Genomic DNA, 16,680 nt, shown 5'->3' with positions numbered 1-16,680 from the left:
AATCGTGCAATCTGTAAAAAATCTACATATGTATTGTGATTTCTGAATGATTTTGGAATCTTTAGAATAAACGTTAAACATTCCTCTCTATTTGACTTACTCTCGTTTTTTTGAGTCGTTAAACGATATAAAAATTGTCTCTAAGATTTTTTTCTATTTTCACTTGCAATAGATCTATAAGTTGATCCAGACAAAATCACCCTTTATGCTCATTGAACGCCCATTTGTAGTCAAAGGGTTAAAATTAAAAATATCATCATTTCTTTATCCACTTCGTTGATGTTACATTTGTAAATTAAATATACTCGAAACCTTTTAACACATTGTTGACCAATGACGAGTTAACTCGTCATTGCACTTGCATTGTCTATTTCAATTTATGAATAGTTTCTGTGCAAAATTGCCAGTCAACAATGTGTTAACAATCACCAGACTTGTTAAAGTTTCTCCATGAATATATTATTGAGAAACATAAAACCATAGTCGCATAACTTAAATCCCTGGTTCTTGCCAATGTTGTTCGACGTAACAAATCTTGTTGCAGCACAGTTTGGAATTTCATTTCGCGACAGGGTAATTTTTTAATTAATTCCAAGTTCAACCTATTTTCCTATACGCCACTCGCGTAATTGTTTGGCACGGTTCCAATAATTCAAGGTAAATTATTCCACACTTATAGTACGAAACTTGTACCAACATTCTGGGCATAAATAATTGCTTAAATGAAAAATTACCTAAATCCCTGTGAATTGAACGAACATTCACGGATAAACAATTATAGAAAAGTTGTCTAATACTTTTTTGTAGGTATCCATGAGCTCTACTTCAGAAAAAAGTTTCATTGAAATATATTCGCTATAGTAGGAGTTATGACTGTTTGAAAATTAGACCATTTTTATGGGGTTTTTCTCATTTTATGGGGTAAAGGATCAACTTTTCGAATATTTTCAGAATTTATACATATTCTTCACCAAAATACGCGTCGTTTGCATTTTGAAACATTAAAATCGTCCAATCCGTTCAGGAGTTATGATGTTTTAAAGATTTGCATGAAATTTCAGGGGTCGTCGCATGTTGGCCCCAAAAAACGCACATTGTTACTCGACTACGGCAAAAAGTTACCGTGTGTTTTCTGAATTCGTTTCGTTTTAACTCGCTCGAGACCGCAAACGATGGAAATCACTATGTCCAGGTGTAAGTTAGGCAGCCAGATGTACGCGTAGTTATGACCGATGCGACTCGTTCTGCGGCTTCCACCGACGTTCGTTTGATATTTGCAATGCAAAAGACATACGCAATATGCAGTTTAGAAATAGGACGACAGACATTGACTGATTTCTACGACTTCATTAGATATCGATTTCTCTGAGAATATCGTTACTGGATACGAAGAAAGTTGTCGTTCGACAATTTTATGTGGCACACGTTCTATTCCCATCCTACGAATCTTCTATTCTCGAAACTAAAATTTCGTACGTTCGAAAGATGCAATAGTTTGATAATTTTTTGATAAATAATTGAATTTTTTCGTTCCTTTAATACTTTTGATCCCGCAAAAGTGTCATTATTATCAATATCTAAGAAGCATTTAAGTCTCCACAGGTCTTCAAGTCTCTGGGAAAAATTTTAATGGGAGATTCTAGAGGCCAAAATAAGACGAAAATCAAGAATATTAATTTGTTGATTGAAGTTTCGTTAAAAAGTTATTAATGTTTAAAGTTCCGCCCGTACTAAATTTTTTCCTATAAAGGGAGTAGGATTTCGGGGGTAGGTCTATTCACCAAAAATTATTGTAATCGACCCCTGCAACCGAAAATAATTTTTTTAGAACGATTTGAAATTTTTTAATTTTGTCGAAAAATTTCACACCTTCTCGAATTTTTTTCTAGGAAATGAGTAGGATTTCGGGGATATGACTATTCACCAAAAATGATTGTAATTGACCCCTGCAGCCAAAAGTATTTTTTTTAGAACGATTTGAAATTTTTTTTTTCGCCGAAAAATTTAGGCACCTACCCCCTGTCCAATTTTCTTAAAAATTCGTTTTTGACTTTTAGTAATTTTCTTTGACGCCCTACAAAAAAGTTGTCTAATACTTTTTTGTAAGTACCCATGAGCTCTACTTCAGAAAAAAGTTTCATTGAAATACATTCACAATTGTAGGAGTTATGGCTGTTTGAAAATTGGACCATTTTTATGGGGGTTTTCTCATTTTGCGGGATCAAGGACCAACTTTTCGAACATTTTTACGATTTGTACATATTCCCCATCAAAATACGCGTAGTTTGCTTTTTTAAACATTAAAATCGTCCAATCCGTTCAGAAGTTATGACGTTTTAAAGATTCGCATGAAAATTCGGGCAGACATTTCTGGCCAGAAATTATATTTTCGGTAAGGAATTTTTTTCTCGAATCTGAGTAGGATTTCGGGGGTATGTGTAATGACTAAAAATGATTGTAATCGACTCTTGCAACTAAAAATAATTTTTCCAAGACGATTCGAAAGTCTTTTTTTTCACCCAAAACTTTCAGCACTTAATCGAATTTTTTTCTGGAAAGTGGGTAGGATTTCGGGGGTATATATAATGACCAAAAATAATTGTAATTGACCCCCGCAACCGAAAATAATTTTTCCAGAACGATTTGAAATTTTTGAATTTAATTATTAATAACTTCTTAACGAAGCCTCTATCAATAAATTGGTATTCTTGATTTTCGTTTCATTTTGGCCACTAGAATCCTCCATTACAATTTTTCCGAGGGGTGGCCGAATACCCTGTATATTTTTTACCATAAAACACTCGAATCTTTTAATCGTTTATAAATTATGTTTCTTCAGGGCACTTACACTCAATCTTCCTTGTACCAGTGATTAAGAGCAGATATTCATATCTACGAACCTGCAAACAGAAAAAAAATATTTCCGTTAGATAAGATTAGACCATGGCAATAAATCATAAAAACAAAAAAATAAAAATCGTTTATAAGTTTCAGCAAATATTAAAATTTATTCTGTTCCTCCGTCAGTCGAGCAGTTCATAAAAGGAACGAAGTTTTAAACGTGTCACGAAATAAGATAAAAATGCAAAGTAAAAAAGACAAAGTGGCAAGAAAGAAACCGAATTATCATAATTATTTTTTCGAAATAATATGCGTCTCGGAAACGTACGCGCGAACCTTCGATATTTCAGACGCGTTAAATCGGATTGCAAACGACGCAAGATTAAAGGATTACGAAACAAATAACTTCGCCGCGGACAAACACAAAAGACACGACGCATTATGACAACGGCCAGCTGGCGACGAACAGATAAAGGCAGGAAGTAAAACGCGAACAGCATTCGATCCATTTTTGCATTTTTTCATGGACAACCACGACCGTTTCTATATTTGCTGAGCAATCGTTCACTGCATAACAAAACGTTCATTGTGTTGCACGGTTATTGAAATTAGAGGTGCAACTAACGATTACGGATAATTGGGTTAAAATACTAATATGGTTCAACTGGAAACAACTGAAACAAAACGTACAATACACGCTCGTCGCCTCATTTGATCTTATCTCAGCTGGAACGACGACAATTTAGAAATCTAATTAAAATTTGTATACTTGTCATTGGATTGATCAAAAAGTTTGATCCTTCGTGTAATTAGAAATTCTTTTAAGATAGGAAATATCTTTATTCAATAATGAATTTTCTGTTTTGAAAAATTAAATTAAAAAATTTCAAATCATTCTGAAAAAATTATATTAAATTACAGGAGTCAATTACAAGCATTTTTGGTGAATAGACATACCTCTGAATTCCTACCCACTTTCTAGAAAAAAATTCAGTACGGGCAGAACTTTAAACGTTAATAACTTTTTAACGAAGCCTCCATCAACAAATCAGTATTCTTGATTTTTGTCTTATTTTGGCCTCTAGAATCTCCCATTAAAATATTTCCCAGATGTTACCGAACACCCTGTATAGAATATGATTTAAAATCAGATATTTTATTTAATCGTTTTCAATCTCTTGTTATTTCGTAAATTATTATATCTCCTTAAGTGTATTAACATCGAGAAAAGATGATTTAGAATAAGATATTTTGTTATTTCGCAAATTATTGTGCTTCTTTAGTTAAATGTATTAATATTGAAAAAAGATATTTCAAATTGTCAAACTATTAAAAAAGATATTTAGTGTCACACAAAATAAAAAAGTATCACACTACTAAAAAAGATATTTCAAATTGTCAAACTAATATTCTGAACAATACATGAATTTTATTTTAGGGGATTCTATCGTACTTTTATAATAAAGGTCTACATTACAAGTTGAACAATTAGTCTTGTCGAGAATTTTCAGTATTTCTGATAAGAAAATTTCTATCTAATCAACAGCTTGGATAACTCGTTGAATCGCGTTTATTTGTTTAAGGGAGGGGGCATTTTGTTATGCTCTGTGATTTTTATTGATACAGCTGTCTCGCGCGGAAATAATTTACTTTAAAAATAAGTAAAACACATCGTGCAAGAAATCGCGTTTATGAGAGTGCCGCGAGCATCGATCCGCCGTACGATGACTTCGTATGAACCCGCGGTTATCAGCAGAACGTCCAACTCAACGAAATTGCAGTTTATTATTTTCATCGTGTGAATGGAGACAGGTGAAATCGATCGTAACTTGCGATACGCCAGGCGTCGCCTTCGTGAAATAAATACGTTTATTTCCAGACAGAAACTTTCGTTAACGACTATACCCATCGAACTTTTATTTTGTTTACTCCATTTTGTACATATCACCAATAATAGTTAAAAATATTGATTCAGTTTCTTAATTTTTAAGTCTCTTATATTTTTGTAAATCAAATTCCATCGTTTACATTATTCTAAATGTATCTAATATTTAATATTTTTTTTGCTGACTGTATTTTAAATAATGTACAGAAAAATTTAATTTATGCATTTAAGCATGTTTGGCATTTTTCCAAGACGATCAATATAGGCATATTGATTCAGTTTCTTAATTTCTAAGTCTCTTATATTTTTATAAATCAAATTCCAACGACATCTTTAGATTATTCTAAAGTATTTAATATTTACTATTTTTTTGGTCGACTGTGTTTTAAATAATGTACAGAAAAATTAAATTTATGCATTTGAGCATGTTTGGAATTTTTCCGAGACGATTAATATAGGCATATTGATTCAGTTTCTTAATTTTTAAGTCTTTTATATTTTTGTAAATCAAATTCCAATGTAATCTTTACATTATTCTAAAGTATCTAATATTTACTATTTTTTTTGTTTTAAATAATGTACAGAAAAATTAAATTTATGCATTTGAGCATGTTTGGAATTTTCCCGAGACGATAGATATTGACGAAATTTTTTTCACTCGAATATACGATATAACGAGCAATATACATACATCGCGCGTTAGCACAGAGAAATTTCAGTTCGTTGTGACGAGAATGATAAATGAACACCAGTTCTTCCTAAAGTGTGCTACACGAATTTCCGTGATAAAACGTCATCCTTTTACTCCTGAAGTCGTTTCGTGGTAAATATTTTTTCTTCCACTCGAGCCGACTGGTCGAGAAGCAACGATCCTGAATGCTAAAATATGAAATTTACGCGACGCACTAAATCATTTTATAGAATCAATGCCAAGGGCAACTGTTTTAAGATGTTACCTCTTGGTAAAAACCTCGTTTTAACGCGCCACAAAATCAAATTACTAATTTATAGACACGAGTATACCGATAATAATTGATAGGTAAATTATACGTCGAATAAAATATAATTTGTATACATATATGTACAATTTTCTCTGTTCTAAAAAAATTTTTTATTTTCTGTGTAATTATAGTTAATTGTCGCATTTAACATTTTTATTTTTTAAACTGTTATTAATTCATTGATTAATCTTTCATATTTTAAAATTTCATACTTTAGAAATAACTTTATTTTAACTTGTAAATAAACATGGTAACATTACAGTCTTAATAGCAAGAATATCTCAATGATGCAATCAATGAATAAAGCAGTGCACGAAGGCGTTAACATACAAGTAAACAAACCATAAGTTATTGTTAATTGTAACAAACAGATACACAAGTAGAATGAACGATCAACAAATACACTTCGATGTTCTGCTTCACGTTTAAATCTAACAGCTGACGAAGAAAATTAGATTCTTTGTTCTAAATGTATCTCCCATGTTACATTTGAAACTTATTTTGAAATTAATGGTTTAATTATACATGTACAATAGATACGACAATTTTCATGCTAATATAATAATCTATACATGTTTCATTAAAATGTGATTTTTCTTTTAATTATGATATACATTCACATATATCGATTAAACTCAACATAAATTCCCAGCAAATAATATTTACGAGTTCAGCGACTTCAAATATGAAATCATAAATTGTCGAGTTCCGCAAACTCAGCATTTAAGCGAAGTACGTACATCGGATAAAGTGATTTATGCACCAACGTTATTTTTGTGCCATCGAGTCCAATAAATCGTTTCGTCCAGACTGATAATCATGCATATTTTAAAGTGTTCCGTCTTCGAAGGGTTAAGAGGAATGCATCGATTCCAACGAACGTAACGCGTCAAAAAAAAGAAAGAAAAAAGAAAGTACCGGCTGTACCGTTACCAAGATCCCATATCCCCGGGTCAAAGATCAGGCACAGTGTAGTAAGAGAGCAAGAAGTTTCGTCGAAGAGGAAAAATTGCCTCGAGATAAAAGTGACTGCAACGAGAACCATGACACACGACGGGGGAACGCGTTCGACGCATAAATGCGTGCGAGCCACTGTGAACGAACTACAGCAAACGTTTGTACATACGTCTAAGCGTGTGAGTATGCACGTGTTTATAGCGATGCATGGTCACATGGAGCCAGGAAAAAAGAATGCTCGTCTCTTCCGTCGTCTATGACTCACAGTTCGAGTATCTGGTGCGTTCAATGTCGACGAAAAGGAAAGCAAACCGCGGGGTAAACGCGCGAACCCTGTTTTTCCACCCTCCAGATGCACCCATTTCCACAAAGATTGACATTGCCAGAAATTTCGCCACCACTTATCGACAGAAGTTAAGAAACAAAATAATCGTTTACGAAATTCTGTGTATTCTTCGTCGCTCGAGATACAGCGACACGCTGAGAATAGTTAAATACCATATTCTGTATTGTTTTCTTTTTAATTTGCAAACAATGCACGGAAATATTTGTTGGGATTGTGTTTGGTTCATTCTAAACAATTCTGAATAACTCATTATTATTTTTACATATTTATTTCTATTTTAACAATGAACGTGGATAGGTATTTCTACACGTGGTCCCCCACAACGCCATTAGACACTACTGGTCACTCTGCCATGGGATTCCCCCTTATATCTCCGTTCCAACGCTACGAACCACAACCAGTAAAAATAACTACACAATATTTTATGTACTTAATGATGCTATGAAAAAAATAATTTATAGTTTCCTATAAAAATGAATTTTCTTGGTTTTTCAATATCATCTTCCTTGTTAAGTGTCAGGTGAAGCCCCCAGTTTTTATGTCTGGGTTAGGTTTCCTTTTTAATTTGCAAACAATGCATAGAAATATTCTATGTGCTTTACTTAACGATGCTGTGTAAAAAATAATTTATAGTTTTTGTATAAAAATGAATGAAAATTAATTTCTTGAATTTTCAATACCATCTTCTTTGTTAAGTGTCAGGTAAAGCCCCTAGTTTGTAGGTCTTGGTTAGGTTTTCTTTTCAATTTGCAAACAATGCATAGAAATATTCTATGCACTATACTTAACGATGCTGTGTAAAAAATAATTTATAGTTTCTGTATAAAAATGAATGAAAATTAATTTCTTGAATTTTCAATACCAACTTCCTGGTTAAGTGTCAGGTAAATTCCCCAATGCACGTTTTAAGCGTTTTTAGGAAAGTTAGAAAAAGGTTCTCCCCCAAAGAAAAATAGCAAACTATTTTACCAGTTAGAAAAAAATTGATTTATTTCAGTTATTCGATAAAAATATTTATTTTCAAGAAGAAAACAAAACCACAAGAAATTTTCAATTCAATGCTTCGATAATCATAATTCTTTCTTATTTAACGTAGTTTTAAAATTCACACACAACACTAACAGGTTTCAATATTAAAGTAACCAAATTTTGTCTGAGTCAATGTCAGCTCTTGCTTAAAAATTCTAAGATAAAAACTATTAAAAACTAAGTTGTAAACAATATGCGCGATAGGTAAGTGCGTAAACTATGTAAGATGCATATTAACGATGTCTGGGGCAACGTGTGAAACGTGTAAATTAAATTGTCGAGGAAGAAGAAAGGAGGAATGCGAAGCACGTGAGTAATTCATGTGACACCGTTTCATATCTTTTCAACGAGCAGTAAAATTCATTCCTTGAGGTCGTTTCTCACGCGAGGAAAAGCGAGAAAGTGAACAGAGAAATGTATTGTTATTATGCAAATCTGTTCGAAGGAATAATTCCCAAAGGCTACTCAACTTCACAGCCTAACATCTCGCACGAAAATGTATACGTATATTATTTGCTTGTTTATTTTAAATTCTTGTCAATTAATACAACAAAAATACCATTACACTGAGAAAAGTATTATTGGAAAGAAAGAACCAATTTCGAAATAAATAAGTTATTTCTTCCCTTAACAACAAAGATATTAAGATAAGTCAAACATCCTATATGTATATTTCGAGGTATTTTAACTAAAAAAAATTAGAATTCATGTTATGAATTAAAATACAGAAAGTATAATTACATTGTTAACTGCACCAAAATATTGGTTCTCAATTATTAAAATGGAACTCATTCTGATGATTGATTTCACAATTTACTAACATAAAGGTTTCTGTTTAACTTTCTGATCGAAATTCCATCAAATGCATGATGAAATCAATCCAATAATATCGAATAACTCCCTTATTGACAGTTTCTGATTGATGATTCAATCTTTACGCGTTCCTTTTACATCGAGACAAGTGACAAGCATATCAAAATTCAAACGATTATTGACCAAATATAATTTGACCCATCAAAACGTAGCATAACAGAAATTTGATGTACTAAATTAATTGAGATTAAATATACAGTATAATATTAGTGTGAAGATATACTAGGACAATAAAGAGACAACTTATTCGATCATCATCCAATAATATCAATTGGTTACATTAAAGAGTAAAGCAAGCATTCGATTGAACTTAATAAATTGAAAATATATAAACAAACATTGTTATACAATGATACCACTATTTTCATATTTAATTAATGTTACAACTACCGTTGATTCATGGAATAGTTGCAATACTAGATAGATGTCTTTAAACTATCACACATAGCGATAAGAAACTTGAAGAACACCTCGAATAAAGGTTCTGTGCTAATTACGAAATCGAAAAATTTCACAAAGTACTCGTGTACTTTATCCTAATATGCACTTTAATAAAGAAATATACGATTTTAGTCGAGTAAATCGGGATTTGATGCAACGTAAGCTAGCTATGGACCGCGAATAATAATTTTCTGCGCAGCTACCTCGCGCAGCTACCTTGCGCTTGAACGACGATCAATTTTTCAATAAAAGAATATTTTCGAAATTTTGCAGTACTCTTGATCACGCTTAGATGTTGGAAAGTAAAAAACTTTCGAACATCGTCGTTTCATTTTAGCGCACAGAATCCTCTTCTAAAAGGATTACCAATCAGTGATCGAGTTAATGAAAACAAGATTGTCGTTACGGAAACGCGGAACGAAATTTGCAAAGCTTATCGAAAGCGGAGCGTAAAGCACGAAGCCGGGTGTTCGATAATACCGCTATTCTGAAACCACAAAAGGTCAACGCGCGAATAATGTTACGTCATATCAGAAGTAGAGTGCACGTAAGGTAAATATACCTGGTGCTGTGTCACCGTTACCTTCGTGCTACGTCGACGGAGTTCCATTCTTCGCGACGATTTTCATTGTTCCCCTATCAAACGGGTTCCAATCTCGCATAACAAGACGACATAGGCACCGGGGGAGTGGGTTGAACATAATTAAGATCATTCTCAAGATGAAAGCCTGTAAGGGGGGGCCAGAAAGGTCAAGTGCTGAACAGCCCATCGACTTTCGACATCAGTTCCTACGGTGACTGTAATTTGCATTGAATATTTCACCTTGTACTTGCCTCCAGCCTACTCGTACTACCCACCATGTTCGTTTCAGTGTACTTGCATTGTTATCGCGTTTAACGCGCTTACCATTGGTTACCAGTTATGGCCGGAAATGGAAGATTACACGGAATTTAGAGGTTTCAGAATATGATAATTTTTCATTTTTTTGAAATTCTGTTGAAAGTTATTCTCTTCTATTGCATAATAAAGAAAATTGTACAGGATTTGTGCATGATATTTCTTTTAAAAAGGATATTTAAATTTCTAATAGCTGTGAAGAGCCACGTATTGTTTAGTTTGGAAATTAATTGAAAAATAACGAAGAAATAATTTTTGTTTAAAGGTGAAATGAAACTCATGCAATAGAGAGTTAAATCTTTTTCTGTTCTCGTGGTATTTTTGTAAGAAAAATGTGGGAATCAAAACGTTAAATCGATGCTTCAATAAAGTTTATTACGTTAAACGTTCTATTAATAAAAACAATTGTTTTCGTTTCGTGTGCTTGATAGTTATACGTACAAAGTTTGAAAATAGAACTACTTGGGGTTTAGCAAGCATCGAGTCTCTTGAAAGTAATGGTTGAACTTTATCGAATGAACATATATCATGGAACACGATTGAACGGCTTGAATCGATTATAATAAATATTCTGTGCTTTGCAGATGCATTAAGTGTAACAGAAAATATATCTACAAACGACGTATCTGATATATCTAGATTTCGATTTCACTCAAAAGTATACACTGCTAATATTTACTCAGATACTCGCAATGAAATTCAAACATATTTATTCAAGTGTTCTAATACGAATATTAGATCTAAACCAACGACACATCCATTAATACTGACGTAAACTGATATCCAAATATCACGTTATGATATAAAACGGATATCGAAGTTGTTAGTTCAGTAAACTTTGTTGACATTTCTCGTAGTATCGATATAATATGAACAGCAGGTATCGTTAGAACTGTTCTTGTTTATTCTGGTGAAATATGTATCGAACGTAGTAATTAAAACAGAATTGATAAGCGTCGATGCACTGATACGATCGTATCATAAATTAACTTATTTTCTTTTTATAATCGCAAAAACAATTTTTTAAAACTAATTCCTTAAATTGTCTGGTGACTAAAGCTAGCCACATAAAGAGTAACGAAAATAAAAGTTTTCAAACATACGCGAACATTTGTTAAAATAGACATTGCTCTAAATAACGACAGTCGATAAGATAGTAAAAAAAACTACGATCGCCTTGCAAATAACAATAAATAACACAAAACAGCGTATTCTCGACAAGATTACTTAGGCATTCTGAATTTCTAACTGGTTTTTATCTTTTTCTGCAAATTTCTTGGTTTATTCGGAATAGAAGAATTTCCAAAATTGACTACAGAAAGAAGTTGCTGAATTATGCATTCGTCTCGACAATAGGTATGTATCTTGGTTCCTCGATTTGCATCGAAAACCCACGTTCCAAGAAGATCAAGCAAATGTCCTTGGTCTTCGATATAGTGCACGATGTTTGTCAAGATGAATCGATTCTCATTGTTTGCTATCGTTTCGTCTTGCGTGTCGACCGAACGAATATCTTCCCGATTATCGATTTCCCCCTTATCGTTTATTGCGTTTCCACGTACTCAAAGACAAGGAATTCCCACGAATTCTCCATCGGTTGTATGCACACGATATCCCGCCCACTCGCTATTTCTTATTAGACGGGAATTCCATGGCACTGCAGCGCTACGCAATTATTCCCTAGGGTGCAGGTACGAAACATTCCCACCGGGCACGATTTAATTTCATTCGGATCTCTGTTTTCCTTCTGCGTTTATTAACCGCCTCGCCGATGGAAAAATCCAACAAATAATCCAACATACAGAGTGTTCGACCACCCTTGGGAAAAATTTTAATGAGAGATTCTAGAGGCTGAAATAAGACAAAAATCAAGAATACTAATTTGTTGATGGAGGCTTCGTTAAAAAGTTATTAACGTTTAAAGTTCCGCACGTACTGAATTTTTTTCTAAAAAGTAGGTAGGATTTTGGGAATAGGTCTTTTCACCAAAAATTATTGTAATTGACCACTGCAGCCAAAAATATTTTTTTAGAACGATTTGAAATTTTTGAATTTTGTCGAAAAATTTCACACCTTCTCGAATTTTTTTCTCGTAAATGGGTAGGATTTCGAGGATATTTGTAATTACCAAAAATGATTGTAATTAGCCCCCGCAACCGAAAATAATTTTTTTAATAAGATTTGAAATTTTTTTTTTCGCTGAATAATTTCAGCAGCTACCCCCTGTCGATTTTTCTTAAAAATTCCTTTTTCATTTTTAGTAATTTTGGTTGACGCTCTACAGAAAAGTTGTCTAATACTTTTTTGTAGGTACCCATGAGCTCTACTTGCATACTAAATTTCATTGAGATACGTTCGCTATTGTAGAAGTTATGGTCGTTTGAAAATTGGACCACTTTTGGGGGGTTTTTCTCATTTTACGGGGTCAAGGAGCAACTTCATGAATATTTTTAAGATTTCTACATATTCTCCACTAAAATACGCGGCGTTTGGCTTTTTGAACATTAAAATCGTCCAATCCGTTCAGAAGTTATGCTGTTTTAAAGATTCGCATGAAAATTCGAGCATACATTTCTGGCCAAGAAATTATATTTTCGGTAAGGAATTTTTTTCTCAAAACTGAGTAGGATTTCGGGGGTATTGGTAATGACCAAAAATGATTGTAATCGACTCTTGCAACTGAAAATAATTTTTTTAGAACGATTTGAAAAATTTTTTTTACCAAAAAATTTCAACACCTACCCGAATTTTTTTCTCGAAAGTGAGTAGGATTTCAGGGATATGTCTATTCATCAAAAGTGCCTATAATTGACCCTTGTAACCAAAAATAATTTTTCCAGAACTATTTGAAATTTTTGAATTTTTATTGTTAATAACTTTTTAACGAAGCCTCCATCAACAAATTGGTATTCTTGATTTTCGTCTTATTTTGACCTCTAGAATCCCTCAGTAAAATTTTTCCCAGGGGTGGCCGAACACCCTGTATATTACTATTTTTACTTACTATTTTTCGACGAAAATTCGTAGTAATGGAAGATCTAAATCCAAACACAATTATAATCTTCATGCCAAATTAGATAATGCTAGATTAATATATAAAGATAATATTAAATTCGATCGAAAGAAGATTTATTTATTTTAAACGTGATGTATTTAACGACTATTATTAATATGAAATTCAAAACCTGTGTGTTTGTGATTCCTCTATAACTTACTATTTTTATTTACTTTTTTAAGATTTATTTATTTCAAACATCAGTTGTACAGTTTGTAGTTGTTTTTGTAATGCAACAAACCTTTCACGTATTGTTTTAGGACTATATCTTAATAAAACAAGTAATTACTAATAAATACACCTTAAAAACAGTACTCTTTGGCCAATAGATTCGTTTACTCAAAATATTAAACAAAAATCAATATTTAGATGGTTTTGGTGTTACTGATCGCCAATCAAAAGTTGAAAATACCAAATTAGTGGACATATCTTTCAAAATACTTAAATAACAAATTTTATATAAAATATATCACGTAGAATTACTTTTGTACCCATTTTGGAGCACGTATCCACTACATTGAATTTCATATTTGCAAATACGTAATCAGTTACCCTAAAAATTCTCGAGAAACAAGTTTCACCATATTATGTTCAAGAAAAAATTCGAAAGACGCTACGAACAGCTGTAAACAACACAATCGAAGATTTACACAGTTAAACGTTGTCGTTCGCGTTCTTTAAATCCGATATAACAATTTCTAATTCGTCCCACGCGTTTCATAAAGAACTTGGTTGCACCCAGAGCCGCGTTTCGAGAATAATAAAATTAGAAACCACCGTAGAGCCAACACGCGAATAAATTTCGAATGCCAAAATTAAATGTATCACCGACGAAATAACAACAACATCGACGACGTAACACCCAGGTCCAAACTGCTGAAAGTTGCACCTTCCGGTTTCGTTCGATCGTTCAGTTAACCGGGTTTTCGCGAACTCGCAATTAACATCGCGTGGCTTGTTTGGACGACGAAGGTGACGATCGCCGCGCGACAACGACGATACTAATTATACAATAGTGCTTCAATTGGATGGCATTCGCCTCGTTTGCTCGTTTTATTCGAGTAAGTAAGTTCTCGACGAGAAGAGAAAAAGACTTCGCAAAGAATAAACTGTTTCGAACGTTCTTCGAAGCTCGTCGATTATAGCACGTTGAATTGTTAAAAAATTGAGCGGAAAACGCTTGCACGACAGCAAGAAATTTCTATTATTTTCTTCCTGTTTTTCATAACACATTGTGAATCGCGAGAAATGAAACAGAAACGAATCGACTAATACCAACAGTACGTATTAATCGACTGCATTGCATTTTTGTACAACTTTTATCGAATTATAAGTTTCTAACTTTAAAACAGAAAACGAGGATTATCGAGGTTGATTACCTTCAGTTTTAATTTAGTACAAAGAAACAGAGACTCTGAGGGGTACCATTAAAAGAAAAATAAAGAGAAATGTTTAAATGTAATAAATGTAATAAAAATGATTAAAATATCTTTGAAGAAACCTCTTAATTTGAATCTGGATAGTGCAATTTAAAATTGATTCTTTCGGTAATTTCGAATCAATTGATAATTGCATAATTCTAGTTGAAAATATATTATTCTTAAATGGGATCACATATCGTTTTGGACGTCCAATATATTCACTCTCGAAATCATTTCATTATGTAAATTTTATTATTTTGAACTCTGGCTACCACTAACAATGAGCTTCCTTCTAAATTATTTAGTCAATTTCATTAAATTATAAGGATTAGACTAACGGTTACAATATTTTGTAAAATCTAGAAAATAGCTTACTCGTATTTCAAACGCAGATTTTTATATTTACTCGATCGATCCTAAAAAAAATGATTTTTATTGAGAATTTTTTTACTCGTTTATCCTTCCATAAAAGAAAATGCTGCGCCTACAATTCCGTGTTTCAATGCCGTATACATTACACTTCAAAGGAGGAAAAGTGTCCTTCAAAGAACCAAGACCTTCCCTTATTATTAGAAATACCATCGATTGGTCACGGTTCACAGGTTGTTTAATTTCCCGTTAGCAGGGTCTTTGTACACAAGTCCAGCGTGCTTTTTTTAAGCAAGGCAACGTTCAAAAATTTAAGACGCTTGAGATAGCTGGCTGCTTTTGTAGGATGAGGTTAAAATATGTACGCCTGTGAAATCGTAGAACCTTCGACGAATAACAGTTCTTCGAAATTCGTGTTAAAACCGCTACTATTTATATTTAAATAACGTCTAATTATTTGGACATACGATAAATTAAATAAACATACTTTGTACATTTTTTATTGCATCTTTTACGATGAAAATGAGTTTCTACATAAAATTCGACCTCTTTTAAAATACTTTTTTAAAGTTTGCAAGTACGTATACCATCGAATAAGGTTTGAACTAATTTTCATTGGAAAAATTTAGTCAATTTGTTGATAACGTCTTCGTAGAGATGCAATGAAAAGTATACAAATTGTTATTTCATACTGGTGTAGCATACTGTGTCTCTGCAAGAAGTTGGCTAGCGAAAGGAATGCTGGTCTCATTGGTTCCCCACTCCCCTATCCTCCGTCCCCTCCCACTAGCCAACATTTAACAAACGCACAGTACGTAATGCGAGGCTGAGAAGAAATAATACAAATGTTGAAAAACGAATGAAAGATAAAAGTTAAAGAATCGTTTATCCGTTACTCGTTAAATAGAAATAACAATTCCAATTATAGAATAGAATATTACGCAACGAATAAATATCACAAGTTATAAATGTTAGAGAATTAAATAAAATTCTTATGTAAGTAAAATAGAATAATAAATTTGTATATTGTTTATAATTACTTTTTTCTTCTAAGAGTTCAAGGATCTACCCCCAACAACACGACTGTGGATCATAGATTGAGAAACACTGATCTACTAGTTCGAAAAGAATACAACAGCTTCCGCGTGCGAAGCCTTTCAATGCCTTTTTGCACACATTCACCGGCAGTGCGAGATTAGGCATATTACGATAGAGATAGGTGAGCGGTAGACGTATCAGACTCGTTTGCATAATAACCTGCAGCTGCTTCGGTCGCGAATCCGCGAACTATAGTCGTTACGATCGAATGATAAGTCGAGGACTATCAAAATTTAGCTGTCCAATGCTTAATGGACGCGTCGGCTTGGAACGATGCTCAGACACGAATAACAACGACAATTTCAGATTATTCGCTGAAAAATAATATATATACAGGGCGTTCAGTCATTCCAAATATTAATGGAAGATTCTAGAGGCCAAAATAAGATGAAAATTAAGAATATCAATTTCTTAATTGAGGCTTCGTTAAAAAGTTATTCAAAAATTAAATTAAAAAACTTCAAAT

General features: G+C 32.9%; 1 protein-coding gene across 6 annotated transcripts in view; it reads right to left on the bottom strand.

The window, feature by feature from the left end:
• Krt95d (phosphofurin acidic cluster sorting protein KrT95D) overlaps positions 1-16,680 on the bottom strand; it is a 110,049-nt gene that overhangs the window by 65,290 nt on the left and 28,079 nt on the right. Inside the window, exon 1 of one of the 6 annotated variants that reach the window (XM_076781992.1) lies at positions 2,849-2,888. The exons of the other annotated variants lie outside the window; for them this stretch is intronic. The gene's annotated coding sequence lies outside the window, so the exon portion shown is untranslated. Of the gene's footprint in view, positions 1-2,848; positions 2,889-16,680 lie in introns of those variants that run through there. 6 annotated transcript variants of the gene reach the window in all.

The sequence above is a fragment of the Colletes latitarsis genome, chromosome 14, assembly GCF_051014445.1.
Source record: "Colletes latitarsis isolate SP2378_abdomen chromosome 14, iyColLati1, whole genome shotgun sequence".
NCBI lineage: Eukaryota > Metazoa > Arthropoda > Insecta > Hymenoptera > Colletidae > Colletes > Colletes latitarsis.
This window is presented reverse-complemented; position numbering and strand designations above follow the sequence as displayed.